At 40.9% G+C, this 18792-nt stretch overlaps 1 pseudogene; it reads right to left on the bottom strand.

Moving 5' to 3' along the window:
* Positions 1-13330: 13330 nt before the first annotated feature.
* LOC139362629 (non-histone chromosomal protein HMG-14 pseudogene) lies at positions 13331-18416 on the bottom strand (annotated as a pseudogene).
* Between the last annotated feature and the right edge of the window lie 376 nt (positions 18417-18792).

Below are 18792 nucleotides of genomic sequence, written 5' to 3'. Positions count from 1 at the left end.
ACAGCTTGCACCATGTACCTGGAAAAGCTGCAGACACTCAGTGACAGCCCATGAAAGCAGCCAGGAGGGAGGCTACACACTGCAAAGCCACAGGGTGGAGCTGCTGAAGACCATGGGAACTCACCTCTTGCATCAGTGTGACCTGGATTTGAGACATGGAGTCAAAGGAGATTGTTTTGGAGCTTTAAGATTTTATTGCCCTGCTGGATTCTGGACTTGCATGGGGCCTTTAGCCTCGTTATTTTGGCCAATTTATCCCATTTGGAATGGGTGTATTTATCCAATGACATTGTAGATAGACCATTGTATCCCATTGTATCTAGAAAGTAATTAACTTACTTTTGATTTTACAGGCTCATAGGCAGAAGGGCCTTGCCTTGTCTCAGATGAGACTTTGGACTTTTGAGTTAATGCTGAAATGAATTAAGATGTTGGGGGACTGTTGGGAAGGCCTGATTGGTTTTGAAATGTGAGGACATGAGATTTTGGAAGGACCAGGGGCAGAATAATATGGTTTGGGTGTGTCCCTACCTAAATCTCATCTTGAATTGTAGCTCCCATAGTTTCCACGTGTTGTGGGAGAGGCCTGGTGGGAGATAATTGAATTATGGGGGTGGATTCCCCCATACTGTTCTCATGGTAGTGAAAAAGTCTTACGAGATCTGATGATTTTATAAGGAGTTTTTCCTTTCACTTGACTCTCATCATCTCCTGCCTGCTGCCAGGTAAGACATGCCTTTCACCTTCTGTCATAATTGTGAGGCACCCCCCCCCAAACATGTGGAACTGTGAGTTGATTAAACCTATTTTTTTTTTTTTATAAATTACACAATCTCGGGTATGTCTTTATCAGCAGTGTGAAAATGGACTAATACATTTGTGTAGTCTTGTCTAGTTACCTGATGGCATGGGAAGCTATTTACAGGTGGCTAACAATCATTTAGTCTAAGGGACCTCAGATATGACCAAAGCTGATGGTTTGGTTAGAGAGGGTCAGATTAATTACTGTAATCAGGAAATAGAATTTTCTAGAGGCAGGTTAGGGGAGCAGTGGTTCACCTGATCTCTTTGGGTCATTCACAAGACCCCATCCAGGGCGTGGAGCAGGAAATATAATCCAGACTAGCTAGGCAAACCCAAACTTGTTTCCTCTGTCCTTCTCCCACCCACAGCTGATGTTACTCATTGATGATGGCACTCTTTCTCCTCTGCCTGTCTCTGCTGGTGCCCTGCCATTACAACACAGTAGCCATTTCTGCTCCAGACCTTCATGATGGGTGCAGAAATAAGCTGGCTCAACAGAGCCTCAGGGCCCCAGCCAGCAAGTCTAAGGTTTTGAAGGAAGGCTACAGTTCCAACAGAAATAAGGATGCCAGGCACAAACTGAAGAAACCCTCCAATCATTCAACACAGCCTCAAAATTAGGATGTGATCAAAGCCTGGGAGCCAACAGATAACCAGCCTTCATCCCAGCTCAATTAGAGGGCTATGCCTCAAACTGATTCCATATCTAACCTGCCGTGTGTCTGACTTAGTTTCAACATTTGTCGGCACTGTTTAGAGGCTCAGAATTATGCCCAAAGTCATGAATATTCCAAAATACAGACCCTGTAAATAGGGGACTGTCATTCTAGTAGAAGAGAAAGACAAGAAAACAGTGGTAATATGATGTGTGAATTTGATGTAGAGTAGAGGTGGAGGTGTTTGGGAAAAACTTTCTGGAGGGGCTGCACCCTGGGTTGAAGAACAGTATACTTACTCATAGGAGGTCAGAACAAGATTTATTGCCTTGCAGCTGGATGGCTTTAGTCAGCTTAGCAGCAAGGAATGGAAAAGGCAGGGAGGAGCAATGTAAGCCTACATAAAGATGCTCATTCCTACACACAATGAAGGGCTCTTTCTCTGCGTGTGTGTGTGTGTGTGTGTGTGTGTGTGTGTGTGTGTGTGTGCGCATGCATGTGACATTTCCTATAGCCAAAACTAGAGAAAATTTGATGAAGGTTTAATCACATAGCCTCATCCTCAAGCTGAGTCCCTAGGACTGACCTAATGTGACTGTCAAGCTAACCAGAATATAGTCAAGTACAGTAGTAGGACAAAGAGACAGTAAAGCTCAGAGCTGCAAGGAACTAAGTGAAGCCTGTCATTCAGCAGATGCAAGACAACAGAATCTGAGTCCAATATTAACTGAACAAGGGAGAAAACAAGTCAGAAGTACTTCCACCTCTAGGAAGATGAAGTAGACATACTTTTCCCTTCCTGCTAAGTGCAACTGAAAGCACTGAGATACATATTCTGAAGATGGAAAGAAGAAGACTGTCTAGGAAACTCAAGATACAATTACAGAATGGCTGGTTTTCTGGGTTTTCTCGTAGCCACACATATCCCAGACTTGTAGCTGAAGAAGCTGGCCAGAAACACCACCAGTCACAATCGAAAAAGCTTCTCAAAAGCTAGCTCTGTAGTCAAAGGGCTAGAAAGCAGTAGCCTAATAAGATAGAAATATTTTAGTCAATAACATTTGTTCTCCAGTCAAACAGAACTAAGAGTACTGTGGATACATGCTCTTCAGCAAAAGCCTAGTGAGAAGCTGAAACACCTTTTGGTGCTTCAACCCTCCCCTGGGGTGTCAGAGAAGGCTGAGTGGAGAGCCAGGACTCTTCCCTGCTGGGAAGCAATGAGTCCTTTCCCACCCCTTCTATCAGTGGAGATCAACTATGGAGCAGTACAAAGGCAACCTACTCCTCCCAACCAGGGTGCTCTCAGCAGAGACTACATGGGAGCCAGAACGTCTACCTTCCCCTGACATTAGCGAGTCCATGCTACTATTTTTCCCTGCTGGATCAGTGTCTAAGTAAGCCAAGTAAAACAGAAAATTTAAATAAGCTCCAGATCATCACAAAATAATACATACAATGTCCACGCTGTCATTTTTAAAATACGCATTATAAGAACAAAGGAAATCCCCATTTGAATTTAAAAAGACACTGACACAAGATGACAAATGCTGCAAATATCTGACACACAAATTTTAAAGCAGCCATCATGAAGAGACTTCAAGGAATAATTACTGTACTCTTGAAGCAAAATAGAAAACTCAGCAAAGAAAAAGAACCAGTTTGGATTTTAGAAATGAAAAACACTATAAATGAAACAAAAAAGCAAACTCAATGTATGGACTTATCAACAGAATGGAAAGGACAACAGAAAAGAGAATCAATGATCTGGAAGATATAGCCACAGAAATTAGCAACTCTGAGCAAGAGAGAAAAAATAGTCTAAAAAAATGAGCAAATATTCAGGTTTCTATAGGATTCTAGCAAAATATCTAAATTTCCTGTCATTGAAGTCCTGGAAAGAGAAGAAAGGGAAAATAGGATTAAAAGTGCTCAAAGAAATAATGGCTAAAAACTTACCAAATTTTGCAAAATATATAAACATGCAGATTAAAGAAGCAAAGCAAAACTCTAACAGGAAAACTCAAAGAAATCTACATCAAGACATATTATAGTCAAACTTCTCATAACTAAAAACAAATAAAATTTATTGAAAAGAGAGAAGGGACACCTTATTTGTAGTAAGAAAATATTTAAGTAATAAAGAATTTCTCATCAGAAACCATGGAGGCCTGAAGAAAGCAGCACATTTTTCAAGTGCTAAAAAATTGTACTCAATCCTATATCCAGCAGAAATATCCTTCAAGGATAAAGGGGAAATCAAGATGCTAGATGAAGGAAAGCTATAAATATTTGTTGCTAATAGGCCTTGTAAAGGAAGAGTGAAGGGTTATTCTGTAAACAGAAAGATGATGAAAGACAGAACTTTGAAACATCAGAAAGAAGGAAAGAACAATGAAAAGAATAAGTATATAGGTAAACATAATACATTTTGTTTCTCTTAAGTTTTTTATACTAGGGTTGATGGTTGAAGCAAAAATTCTTGCATGACTGATATGATTTTCAATGTATATAGAGAAACTACTTAAATAATTATAAATAGTGGAGAAATAGAGATGTATAAAGAGGTAAGTTTTCTATACTTCACTCAAAGAGTAAAATCTCAAGTCTCTGTATAGATTACAAATTAAAGCTACTGTTAAAAATTTATACAAATAAATACAATTTAACACAATTTAAATACATCAGAATGACATATTACAAAACTAAAGACAGAAAAAAACCAGGAAAATATCAAAAAGGACAGAGAGTAAAAGATTTATCAATAGTTACATCAAATGTAAATAGACTAAATATGCTAATTAAGATACAGAAGTAACAAGTATATAAAAATTATGGCTCAATTATATGCCATCTACAAGGATCTCATTTCAAATATAATGATACATATAGGTTGAAAGTTTTAGTTTGTAAAAATATGTAGAATTCAGAGCAAAGAGAATTATCAGAGAGGCACATTAGTGAATGATGAAAGGTTCAATCCACCAAAAAGACAATACCAAAAATGTATGAAACAAAAAGACTGCAAAACATGTAAGGCAATATCTAATAGAACTGAAAGAAGAAATAGACAAATATACAATTGCAACTGGAGACTTCAATACTTCTCTCTGAACAATTGGTAGAACAATGACACAGAATATAAAACATACCTAAAATTTTCTGAGAGGGAAATTTAGAGTACTAAATTCTTACAATAGAAATCAGGAAGGCTGGGCATGGTGGCTCATATCTGTAATCCCAGCACTTTGGGAGGCCAAGGTTGGGGGATCATGAGCTCAGGAGTTCAAGACTAGCCTGGGCAACATGGAGAAAACCATCTCCACAAAAAATTAGCTGGGTGTGGTGGCACGTGCCTGTGGTTCCAGCTACTTGGGAGGCTGAGGTAGGATTACTTGAGCCCAGGAAGTGGAGGTTACAGTGAGCCAAGATCATGCCACTGCACTCCAGCCTGGGTAATAGAGCAAGATTCTGTCTCAATAAAAACACAAACAAACAAAAAGAAGTTCTTGAATCAATGAATTAAATTCATATGTAGAATAACTAGAAAAAGACGAGCAAAATAAGCCCAAAGCAAGCAGAAGAGAGAAAATAATAAAGATAAGAATAGAAATCAATAAAATTAAAATTAGAAAATTAATACAGAAAATTAATAAAACAAAGAGAAGTTTCTTTGAAAAGATTAAATTGACAAACTCCTAGCAAGAGAACCAAAGGAAAAAATAAAAACACAGTTACCAATGTGAATAATGAAATAAAGTATCACTACAGACCCTACAAACATCAAAATTATATTAAGAAAATACCATGTACAATTCTACACTCTTAAATATAACTTTAACGAATAAATTAACTCCTTAAAAAACACACTGAATGGGAAATAATCTAAATAGTTCAATAACTATTAACAATATTGGATTCATAATGTTAAAATACTTGAAAAATAAATCTCGGGCCCAGGCTGTTTCCCTGAAGACTTCTAACATTTAAAGAAATAGAAACTATAGACTGAATATCCTTCATAATGATAGATGCAAATGTTCTTTTTTTTTTGATAAAGGGTCTCAGTCTGTAGCCCACGCTGGAGTGCAGTGGCGCGATCTTGGCTCACTGCAACTTCTGCCTCCTGGGTTCAAACCATCCTTTCACCTCAGCTCCCAAGTAGCTGAAACTAAGAGCACATGCCACCATGCCTAACTAATTTTTGTATTTTTTGTAGAGATGTGTTTCCCCAGTTTCCCAGGCTGGTCTGGAGCTCCTGGACTCAAAAGATCCTCCTGGTTCAGCCTCCCAAAGTGCTGGTATTACAGGCATGCACCACTGTGGCTGGCTGATGCAAATATTTTTAATAAAATGTTGGTAAATATTATTCAGTAGTATATAAAAAGATTATATACCATGACCAAGTAAAATGTATTCCAGAGATGCAAGAGTAATTCAATATTTGAAAATCAATATAATCTACCATTTAACAGGTTAAGAAAAATTACATACCGCATCAACTGAAGCAAATAAAATATTTGACAAAACCCAACACCCTTTCATAATAAAATCTCTTAGAGAACTATGAAGAGAATGGAACTTCCTTAAATTGATAAAGAATCTCTACAAAAATCTATACCTAATGTCATACTTAAGGCAAGAATATCTGCTCTTGACACTATTATTCATTTTAGCACTGCAAGCTATAGGAAGTACAGCCAGACAGACAGACAGACAGACAGACAGAAAGAAAGAAAGAAAGAAAGAAAGAAAGAAAGAAAGAAAGAAAGAGAAAGAAAGAAAGAGTCATACAGATCTGAGAGGAAGAAATAAAACTGTATCTAAAAAAACTTTTGGAGCTAATAAGTGAATCCAGAAAGTTTACAGCATACAAGATAAACAGAAACATCAATTAAATTTCTATACATAAGCAATGAATAAGTGGACACATAAATAAATGCAATCCACTCACAATCATTAAAGAAAAATACATAGGGGTGAATCTAAAAAAAAATGTCAGGACTTGTATGCTGAAAAGTATAAAATGTTGGTGAAAGAAATCAAAGATCTAAAGAAATAGAGATTATGTTCAAGCAGTGGGAGACCCAATATAGAAAAGATGCCAATTTTCCCCAAATTGATATACATTTTGAATGAAATTCCTACACAAATCATAAAAACTATATTTTGTGGATGTAGACGTATTTAAACATTGATATGGAAAGTCAATGGTAACAGAATCACTAAAACAACTTTCAAAATAATTACAGTGGAAGGGATCAGTCTATTCTATTTCAACACTTATATGGCTGTAGTAATCAAGACTGTGTGGTGTTGGAGGAAGTGTAGACATACAGATCAGTGGAATACTAAGAATACTAAGTCCAGAAAAAGATCCACAGAAATACGTTCAACTTTAATAAAGGTGCATAAGCAATTCAGTAGAGGAAGCACAGCATTTTCAACAAATGGTGCTGGAGCATTTGAAAATCCATAGGCAAAATTATAAATCTGAGTCTCATACTGTCTGCAAAAATTAGCTCAAAATGGATCACTGACTTAAATGTAAAATATAAAACTTTTAGGGAAAAAAAGCACAATAGAAAACCTTTGGGATCTAAGCCTTGTGAAGTATAATTTTCAGTCTTGACACCAAAAGTGAAATTCATAAAAAGAAACATTAAAGGAAAAAATGATGTAAGATATAAGTCATGGGTAAGGTGAGGAGCCTCAGGATCTTCAACAAGAGTCAGACATACTCTGTACTCATTCGTTTTCATACAAAGGCCCTCAGCTTGGTGATGGCCATTCATAGCTTGCCCCATGATATGGTCTGGATTTGTGTCCCTGCCCAAATCTCATGTTGAATTGTAATCCCCAGTGTTGGAGGTGGGCCTGGTGGGAGGCAATTGGATCATGGGGGCAGATTTCCCTCATTCTATTCTTGTGTTACTGAGTTCTCACCAGATCTGATTCTTTAAAAGTATGCAGCAACTCCCTCTTCACTCTTTTCCTGCTTCCCCAGCCATGTAAGACATGTCTGCTTTCCCTTCACCTTCCGCCATGATTGTAAGTTTCCTGAGGCCTCCTTCCCATATAGCCTGTGGAACTGTGAGTCAATTAAACCTCTTTTCTTATAAATTGCCCATTCTTAGGTAATTCTTTCCAGCAATCTGAGAACGGACTAATACACCCCACCTCATCTCCCTTTGCCCTTCTGTGCCCTGGTTTTTGCCTCGTCGGTAGACCTGGTGAATGCACCATTCAATTCTCTTGCCTCTGGACCCTGGATGGGTCTGGTCAGTGGGAAGCATCAGCAAGACATGAGAGGGCAGAAAGAGAGAGAGAGGTCTTTTCTTCCCATTTCTCTCTTGCCCCATGCATGGTTCTGCGGCATCTCCATTCCTCTTGACTACAGCCCTGCTGGGATAGAGTCACCTCCACAGCTCCGACCCATGCTGACTGCAGGCACACTGCTTTCCCTGCTGGCCTGTTTAGGCCTGGGAGGCCTGATAGTGCCCCATTGTCCCATAGTGCTCATCTCTGGGCCCCTTGGCCCCACCTACACCTCTCTAAGAGGTCCTTTACCACCTAGATTTTGTAATCCCAGGTGAAGTTGATCGCTGTTTTCTGTGCACAAACTTACTAATATGACCTTCACTTGCACAGGAAGGCATTGTTTTGTCTTTTTTTTTTTTCCTTCCTGATATATAATTGTTCTGCCTTTTTGTTTGGATGGTGGGGAGGCACTCTTCATAATCTCCGTTGAGCATGGACATCATGTTTCCTTTTTGCATTTGTCTGCTTTCCTTCTCAGGGTTGCACCCATGGTCACTTACCTGCTAGGACAGGGGCAAGGTCTTCAGTTTGTCATAGGACCTTGCCACTAACAGTGTGGTCCATGGACTGAGAGCATTGGCCTCACCCAGGAGTTGGTAAAAAAATGCAGAGTCCCAAGCCCCACCCCAGGCCACTGCCTCAGAACCTGCACTTCAGGGGATGACAGCATATGAGTCAAGCATCCATTAAAGTCTAAGGACTGTTTAAGGGATTGGTTCTCCAATTAACAGGCAAAAATTATCAAACACAGGCCACCACTGGGGCCTCTACCTCCCAGAATTATTTTTAAGGTTGGATCACCACAGGGGATGTCTGAAATAGTTTCTAGCACATAGTTGGAACCCAACAACCAACCATCTTAATTCTTACAACTGCCCAAGGATGCCCAGCTTGATAGGAGAAAGTCAGGATTTGAATTAACATTTTTGTTTGCTTTGTGAAATTTACTGCTTTTTCATTGTTTAAAATGAACAGCGTTGAAGGTTGATGAGAACCTTCAGTGTGGAGTTTGGATCAGAAGAGACTTAACACAGGAGGCTGCCTTTCTAGGCCTTTCCATCATCTCGGCCTTCCTGAGTTGTTGAAAAAGTCAAAGAAATGATTTAAACAGCAGCGCAAACCTCATGGTTTGTGATGCTGCCTTTTGAAGGTATGCAGGAATGCATGCTGCTACAGGTAGCACCTTCATCAGATCTTTGAGGCCCACAAAATGGGGATGGGAGGGAGTGGGGAAGAGGGAGGAGGATGTTTCCTCCTCTGAAAAAGGAAAAAAAAGTCCATTACCCATCCCTACTGGAGCAAGTGCATTCTGCACAACATCCTGAGCTGCTCTCCTCCAAGGAGCATGAGCTGGGACATGTGGTTGACACAGCCTAGAGCACCACGGGTAGCTGTGTGGAGGGGCATATGTCATACAGTACGGGGCTGCTCCACCTGGAAGAAGGAGGGTCTCGATTTCCCTTTCTTTTCCAAGGGGAGGGGAAAGGATGGAGAGAGTAGATGCTGCAACCCAGGTCCAGCTCTTCTAGAGAAGAACTTCACTGTGGAAGGGTTCCCTTTTCCCCACCACTTATGCCTCAAGAGGGATCGTACAGAAGTGAATTCATGACCTTTCTGTGCTACTTGACTATTGCCATGCCTGACTCTCTGCTTGGCCTGTTTGGGAAAGCAGACCTGCCCCACTCAGGGTTCCTCCTCTTCCTCTCTGGAGTGGGTTTCCTGCTGTGGGCACAGGGGAGACGTCGTCAGCCAGACATGAGGGACTGGGAAGAGGCCTGCTGGAGCCCAAGTGCTAAGTGAGCAAGAGTTGGCTTGGCTAAGAGATGCAAAGCGGCACTGCCCAACCTATCCAGTGTGGATGTCCTAAAAGTGACATGGTGACCGAGGGGTTCAATCTTGAGAAGGGCAGATGCTATGGAAAACACAGGGCCTTCTCACATCCCACACCATAGTCATCGGTTCTGGTGCTGTTGGTCGCTGAGATTCATTCAGTGCTAAGTATGAGTCAGGAGCTGGGGATAGAGGTGAGCAAAATGGATAGCTCTCACACAATGACCTGCCAGTCAGACCAGAGCATGCAGAGGAACCCCTGGGTGAATTCACCTTCCCATAAATTCTATGAAACAGAGCTGTGTTGGAGAGTAACCAGGCAAGAGCCGGACATTCATCTCTTGCTGTGACATTTGAGTTGGGACCTTGCTGCGTTCTGGGGACGCAGGTTCCCAGAGGAAGTGGCAGAACCCCCAGTGTCAGAGAAAGGAGAATCTGTAGGGTGTTGTGGCCCTGGGGAGGGGCTGTGAGGATGGATGCCAGAGGGGGGAGGAGGACCACAATGGGATGGGCTAGAGAGGCAATCGGAGACTGAATCAAGGTCCTGCTGTGTCCCGTGTCCAGGTGCTGCCAAGTTTCCTGGATGTGTGATGAGTTCTCCACTGGCCTTCCCAGTTTTGCCAGGGCTCCTAGGAGAGGGTCCCCTCCCCTGACCTTGTGCTTCCAAGCTGCGGCCTTGCAGACACTGGGTCCCCTGAAGCCCTGGCCCTGCAGGCTTGCTCACCCTGAAGTCAGTGTGCATTTCAGACTGGCTGTGCCCTGCATTATTGCTTTTTTCAAGGGGCTTGACACCAGCACTTCGTTATCCATGCTCAGGGCCCTCTGATGATGCTTCTGCAAGCCTTGGATAGGATGTGTATAGGCTGAACAGGGATTCTCGCCTTCCTTGTATTTGAAATACAAGGTTTGCCAATTTTACCATTTGTTTTATGGAAAGATCTCAGCTATTTTTGGTATTTCATTTGTTTGTCTGTTATTTTCTTTTATTTTGTTTTGCTTTTTACTATTTTGACAAAATTCTGGGGACTCTGCAGAGATTCCTCAGGGACACCACTCCTGGGAGAAAATATTAGTCTTGGTAATTAAATTTATCTACATTGTACTAGTTTGCTAGGACTGCGGTAACAAATGCTCAGAAACTTCGTGGCTTAAACAACAGAAATGTATTCTCTCAAAGTCCTGGAGGTTGGAAGTATGAGATCAGGATGTCGGCAGGGCTGGTTCCTTCTGAGGCCGTGAGGGGTCTGTCCCAGCCCTCTCTCCAGCACCTGGTGGCTGCCGGCCATCCTTGGAGCTCTTCGGCTCATGGCTACACCACTCCAGTCTCTGCCTCCAATTTCACATGACTCCTACTCTGTAGCTCTGTGTCTCTAACCTCCTTCTCCTTTCTTTTATGAGGACAACATTTACTGATTTCAGGATGATTTCATCCCAAGGTCCTTAATTGAATCTGCAAAGGCTCTATTTCTAAATAAAGTCACATTCATAGGTACTGGGGTTTAGGACTTGGACGTGTCTTTTGGGAGACACTCCTCAATCACTCCACACGTTCTTGGTATGCTTGCATTAATAATAATAGGGATACTACATCAGCACTCATATTGCCTGGGAGCTGAACTTGCACTACTTTTCACTCAAGACTCAGAACAAATCAACCCAGTAGGGCTCAGTCAAGTGGATGGAGACAGAGAGGTCAGGGAAGGACAGGAGGGCCCTTTGGCTTAGTTCTTTCCTTCACAAAGGTCCTCCCATTTAAGCCTTTGAGGACATCTTCAAATTTGCCTGCACACAAAAAGTCACAGTGACATAAAATAAAAGACAAGCTGATCAATTGTTATTATAGCCGTTTTCAGATCACATGACCTGCAGGGCTCTGTGAGTTAATATTTGATAAATCCTATAATTTAATTATATTGTGATAAGAACCAGAAATTTTCTTTTTATAGAAAAAATTAAAAGAAATTAGCATTCTAACATTATTTCTGAATATTCTATTTCTGTTTTAGCTCCTTATGCTTTCTTCTTTTGTTTCTCCTTGTTCTGTTTAAGATAGGCATGTTTCAGGGCTCACTGGGTCTTTGCAACGCTCTGGGTATGACTTTATTCTCTATTTTATAGCTATAGAAGCAGAGGCTTGGAGGGTTCAATAGTTGAGCAGGACTGCAGGGCTTGAATTCAGTTCTTGCTCACTCCAAAGTAGACAATATGCCACATAGTCCTGTGTCTTGTGTACTCGGGAAGTACTAGAGTATTAGAGAAGGTTTGTCACTGGTCTTTCCGATTAAGGAAGTTTGCGCCTAATGCAGACTTGTACAGAGATTTGAGGAAGCAGACGGGAGGGGGTGAAGTGGAGACGGTGGTTTCAGGGCATGTGGGGCAGGGTCAAAGCCACCGTCCTTCCAGTCCTGGCCAGGTCAGCGTCTGCGCACACTGGCCCCAGTGGTGGGCTATGGGCTGCTTGTAAATCTGTGGATTGAGGGGTGGAAGGTGAAGGGGGCTGTCAATAGGAGGAATGTTTAGTCCAAGCCAAAGAGAACATTAGGCCCCGGGGATACCTTCCCTTCTGGGGGAAGCAGAGTCTCACATTTAAATGCTCAAACATTCTGCATCTGGAGACTGTCACAGTTAAAAGTTCTGGGCTGGGAGATGGCTGGACGAAGGTTGGCCAGGCCTTGGGATGGGAAATCTGGTGTTTAAATGGTCTCACTGGGAAGCCCTCGATTCTGGAAGCCAGGTCAGGAGGACACAGGCTCTCACAGGGCCAGCTCCCTGTCTCACACCCACTCCAATTGGGATCATTTTGTTTTAGACCAGTTCCAGTGAATACCAAGTTCTTGATTATTTTCTTTTTTAATTCTATTGTATTATTTCCTAACTTGATCTTTTAAGAAATTTCAAATGTTCAGAAAAATTAAATGTATTTTTTCGTAATTGAGACTTTATTTGTTGTGTTGAGGATCAGTATACAGATATTTTAATTTGTACACAATTCTTAACACACACACTGAAAATCTAAAAAGTCATGTATTGTAATTTTTTTAAACATATTCCAGTGACTTTCCAGCTTAAAATTTGGAGGCAAATTTTCCTTAAGAGGCTATCACGTACCAGTATCTACACATGACAATAGACTGTGTCACATGTCCACCCGTTCACAGTTGAATAGCATATACACTGTCTATTCCAATTTTCAACTTTTACAGCATATTCACAAAGTTATTAGGAAAGCAGGACTACCATGACTGAAGATGTCACAGACTGCACACAATTCTGATAGGGATGACCATGATCGGGGAATGGTTTTCTTAAACAATTCTACCAAAAAACAACATGGGATTAGAAGTAATTTTAAATGTTCAAGACATTAAATGCAGGACTGTGACTCCATATTGCCAGTTAGTATGCTTTGTATTATAGTACAAAAACTAACCCCCCATCTATGGAATGTTAAGCTGAAACCTGAGACAGCCAAAGTCTCCCACAATTCCCTATGTCACAATATTTTTCAATTGTACCAAGAAACAAACAACCAGTGGATGATTTAACCTGTTTTAAAAAAGCATTTACACTTAAAAAGTGGGATGAGGTGGAATTCTTTCCTTTTAAAAAAATGTTTCTAGAGCTACTAAAAAACTTGCATTTATAAAACAGTTGATAAAAATATTCCTCTGGATTGCACAAAAAGGGAGAGAGGGACCTCTGATAAGACATGGTACATGATATTAATCAGACTTGGCTTCTTTCTCTCTGGATTTATCGAAGGCTAGACTCTTCTCTGTTTTAGTTTCTTCATCTTCTGAAGGTGAATCTTTAATTTCTTGGTCACCCCCTTCTACCTGTTTTCCTGTTGCTCCCCGTTTCCCTTTTGTTTGCACTTTTTTGTCTGAAGATTTATCCTTTCCTGCTATTCCCCCCACACTGCCCCCTGCCTTGGCTTTGTTTCCACTTTTTCAGGAGCAGGTTTAGCTGACAACCACACTGATCACCCCTTGGGCTCTTCCTTTACTGTCCCTTTGACTGAACTGACTTTCCTCTTGGGTGTCTTGATGGCAGGGAGGACGCATGCCTGCCTGTTGCCTGTGGACCAAGGTGTGCTGAGAGCCTTCTTTATGCTGGGCTGCTCAGCTGTTGCCCTAATTATTTAATTAAAGCTCCCCTACCCCAACAGAAGGCCAGTAAACTCTGTGTACATTGAAGGTATGCTGAATCAATCCATCCATTTGGTTGGACTCAGAAGGCTTGCTGAGTTCCTTGCTGAGTTCCTTGCTGCTTCCTCATTTCACGTAAATGAGTGGTAAGTCTACTAGATGGCAAATATCTAATCAATTAAAAAAAAAAAGAAACAAAATAAAACAAAAAAAGACCCAGTGTTTGGTAAGAAATAGAAGCTTCCCAGCTTCTCTCTTTCAGCCCCTTGGCTCTTGCATTAATTATTTCTGTGAGGATTATTCCTGTTTTGGAAAGTCTCTCTTTGGTCTTGCTTTCTGATGCTTTGAGAGGCTGATAAAATATTTCATCACAAACTGCCCGGGAGGAGCTGATGCATCTGTGATTTTTCTTAGGTCAGTGAGTTATACAGCCTGTTTGACCATGTTTAATACCTAATGCTTGCATAGTTTACTCCTGAGCTCAGTGCCTGGAGAGGCAATGAGCTGTGGAGGAAGGTTATCTTCAAAGGTGCTATCTGGGTTTTAGAAAGCACAAAACAATAGACACGTCAAGTAAAGTGATGATGTGAAAATTACTGCAATTATCAAAGATAAATACATTTGAATTGAAACACCCTCAAGGACAGCTCATTCTTGGCTCAGTCTTCCCTCCTGTTTTGAATCTCCATTTGCAACTTTGGTAGCTGTCCATGAAGACCAGTGGGCATGAGTGGAGGCCGGGATTTTTCTTATTTTTGTTTTTGTGGAGAATGAAGGCATCACATTATTAATTCATAACTCTGAATCAATTAAGGGAGGGGACTTTTAAAAATCACAACTGAGTGAGGTTGTGCACGACTTTTGTAGGTGCTTATGACAAAGAACAGACACTTGAGCTTTGTATGTGTTTCCAACCAACCCTCTGCTCATTTTGTTCTCTCAAAAGTATCGCTTTTCCCAATCCTGCCTATGATCCTAGAACCTCCACTACAATTCCTTCTTGATTCTGATCCAAATCAGAGAATTAGTCCCCCTCTGAACATAGGAGCACTTGGTTTTTGGTGCACATCACTTTTTATGTTGTCAAACTTCTGCTTTGCTGATTCATTCTTCTTCCCCCTCTCTCCCCCTCAGCAGCACACACTGTGATTGGGAGTTTCAACTCATTTTATGTGAGTGGTTTACGGAGATTTCCATTAAGGAAGTGAAAGGAAGAGTCCAAGAGGAAGAAAGCACAGAAAGGGAAGGCTGGAAAGTGCTAAAAAGGGGAAGAGATTCTAGGTGATGTTTGTAGGCTGCAGAGGGACGAGGGAGAAAGAATCATCCCCTTAGGATCATATTACAGGATGTCTGCAAAGTGCCTACTGTGTAGATCCAGGTCTCAACAAATGGTAGCCATTATTAATTCTATTCTATTGAATGTAGCAAGGTCAAAGATGTGGTTTTGGTCACAGGCAATCCAGAAATCTTGAAAACTGAGTCACCTTGACCAATGTCAGGTAAAATAATATGTAAATGAATCAGTTTGTTCCTTTTCAAAACAAGGCTTATGTCCTTCTCCTCCCCAGAATTGTAATATCTATTGTCGGATCTAGGAAATTTAAAATGTTTAATTATTAAAATAATTACTTGATATATTCATCTATGCTTGCAAAGATTTCCTATGTAATTAGGTGAGATACCTAGAAGCAGACACACAGATTCTAAAGAACGTAACTTTTTTTTTTTTTTTTTTTTTGAGACGGAGTCTTGCTCTGTCGCCCAGGCTGGAGTGCAGTGGCCGGATCTCAGCTCACTGCAAGCTCCGCCTCCCGGGTTTACGCCATTCTCCTGCCTCAGCCTCCCAAGTAGCTGGGACTACAGGCGCCCGCCACCTTGCCCGGCTAGTTTTTTGTATTTTTTAGTAGAGACGTGGTTTCACTGTGTTTGCCAGGATGGTCTCGATCTCCTGACCTTGTGATCTGCCCGTCTCGGCCTCCCAAAGTGCTGGGATTACAGGCTTGAGCCACCGCGCCCGGCCTAAAGAACGTAACTTTTAAGAAGCTTGACGCATGCTGCCAGTCTGTTCCTCAGAGATGATAACACCCAGTTCATGATTGGCATGAGATTAACTAATCTTTCCTAGTGTGCTCAGAAAACAATTGCATTCTTACTTTATATTTTTAATTTCTACTTAATTCAATTTTTAATGTGTAACTTCCAGCAAAATTAGTTTTTAATTTCTGGTGAACTTCATTTTTAAGTTCTAGTGAGTTTCAATTTATTTACATGTCAAGTATTTATTTATTTATTTGTATTTATTCTTTTGTGACTTTATTTTGAGGGGGCATATTAGTCTGTTTTCATGCTGCTGATAAAGACATACTCAAGAGGGGGGTAATTTATAAAGAAAAAGAGGCTTAGTGGACTCACAGTTTCATGTGGCTGGGGAGGCCTCACAATCATGGTGGAAGGGGAAAGGCACGTGTTACATGGCAGCAGGAAAAGAAAGAATGAATGCCAAGTGAAAGAGGTTTCCCCTCATAAAACCATCAGATCTCATGTGATTTATTCACTACCATGAGAACAGTATGGGGGAAACCGCCCCCATGATTCAATCATTTCCCACCAGGTCCCTCCCACAACATGTGGGAATTATAGAAGCTACAATTCAAGATGAGATTTGGGTGGAGACACAGCCAAACCATATCGGGGGGCAGAATTTGTGATCTTATCTATTTTGATCTCTTCATGTATTAAGAATATTAATGTGCTTAATCTATAATATTTGTTGGACATTTTATCACAGTATGCCATACACATAGAGTTTTGAGTATTTTGATATTTCTCCACTATTTTTTTTCTTTTTGAGACAAAGTTTTGCTCTTGTTGCCCAGGCTGGAGCGCAATAGTGTGATCTTGGCTCACTGCAACCTCCACCTCCTGGGTTCAAGTGATTCTCTGGCCTCAGCCTCCTGAGTAGCTGGGATTATAGGTGCCTACCACCACATCCAACTAATTTTTGTATTTTTAGTAGAGATGGGGTTTCCTCATGTTGACCAGGCTGGTCTTGAACGTCTGACCTCAGGTGATCCACCAGCCTTGCCCTCCCAGAGTGCTGGGATTACAGGTGTGAGCCACCACGTGGCTTTCACTATTTTTAAATTTGAAATTTTTTCTCTAATCAAACAGTAGATCTATATGCATCCCTATTTTCTTCTAGAACTTCAATTTTATTTATTACTTTCACCTTTTTTGTTAGCTTATTGTTAGAAATTTTAAATTTATTTACTATTAATTAACCGAGTCTCCCCAAACCTTTACTAAATACTTTCCTTTCTCACCAACTGGTGATATTTTTCTCATCCTGCGTGAAGTTCATTTGTATCAGTACCTATTGCTTGACCTCTATAGTATAAATATCTCTGTCTATTCTTACCCAGAATTGTCATATATTAAAAGAGTGATTTAATATCTGGTAGAGTGCTATTATAATATATTTTTAATTGTATACTAATTTATTCTCACCATAAATACTTAAATGATCTAAGCGATTTTTTGATAACCCATGTCCCAAACAATCCCACTGAGCCAGTATTGTGTCCTTATTAGGAATGCTGTTTATTTTCATTTAATGTCTTCATAATTATTGCTGGTATACACTCAAGCTTTTGTTTTCTGCTCTTTTTTCCTAAAGTCTGATCACTATATTTTACTCTTCTAAAACAAATTTAGTAGTATTATTTGATTGTTTTAGGTATCCAATCATGTAATCTTATAATCTGCAAATAATGACAGTATTATCCATCCTTTTTAAAAAATCTCTTTTGATAGATTTACTTTGATGCCTTGTCAAATTCAATTGTTAGGTTAAACAATATTGATAAAAGCCTTTACCTTTATGGTGACCTACCTAGTGTTCTTTAATTTGTATTTTACTCTGTTTTGTTTTAAAATGTTTCCAAATTTTTTAAATTTAAAAGTGTGTTAGCTTACTGCTTGCATGTGATGTGTGAGAATTTATGTTTATAATTTTCAGGACATTAGAGACTTCCAGCATTTCCATGGCCATACTTTTTTTTTTTTTTTTTAAGACTTGACTTAAAGGAAATCATGCATTTTTAATGTGAGAGTGAAGGAGATGTAAGAGGTCAGAGGTTAGTCTCCACTCATAGTGATTAGATCTTGTACTCTAGCCTAAGTAGTATTTTTTACATTTAATTTAATTAATTTATTTCTGTCAGCACTTGGGGCAGCAGATGGTGCTTTTGATTGCAGCAAAGCGAAGGTAGGAAGCAGGACTGCAAAGTGGAAGTCTCACAGACACTCAGGAACTCCGGGAGGGGGACTAGGCAAGTGGTGCTGAAGTGCCAGGGCTGGCAGGTCTCTGAGGACCCGTTGAAGGCAGGTATGTTCCCTCCCAGGAGGCTCACAGGGGCTCAGCGTGTCTCTGTTTTCACTGTTCCCAGGGTAGAGGGAAAGGACTGGGGTCCACCCTCATACACCTGGATGGCCAAATGCCAGAGTCTCTGCTTTTAACCTCAGAGGTGCAGATGGATCTCCACTATGCACTTGTGGCTGGATTCCAGCCTCCAAGCACATCTGAGTAACATGAGCCACACACCGAGGCCCTGGCTGGGAAGATGAACAGGAGGCCACGCAGGCCTCCAGGGTCAACCATTTCTACTCAGGGCTGGGAGGATGCACAATTCTCCAAACATCAACAGAGTGTGAACAGTGACCCAAGCTCAAATCCAGATCATCAGTTTCCAAAGTGACTGGCTGTTCTGTGCTGTGCAGAATGGAAATTATATAGTAATATGCACTCTCTGGAAAATATCAGGAAACAAAGACCACCTGTGTTGTCATGCAAGCCTAAGAGACAGAACCCAAATACAGGCTGGAGAAATGGAAAAAGGCTGCCTGAAGGGGAACAAGAGGCTCCGGAGGCCATACTGGGTCAGATGAGCAGCTTTCAGTCGTGTCCTCTACCACAGCCCCCAAAGCCTGCCACAGACCTGCTCCCTGAGGGCACAACACCAGAGCTGGGGGCAACA

The sequence above is a fragment of the Macaca nemestrina genome, chromosome 4 (genome assembly GCF_043159975.1).
Source record: "Macaca nemestrina isolate mMacNem1 chromosome 4, mMacNem.hap1, whole genome shotgun sequence".
Classification (NCBI taxonomy): domain Eukaryota; kingdom Metazoa; phylum Chordata; class Mammalia; order Primates; family Cercopithecidae; genus Macaca; species Macaca nemestrina.
Note: the sequence above shows the minus strand (reverse complement) of the source record. Positions and strands in the feature narration are given on the sequence as shown.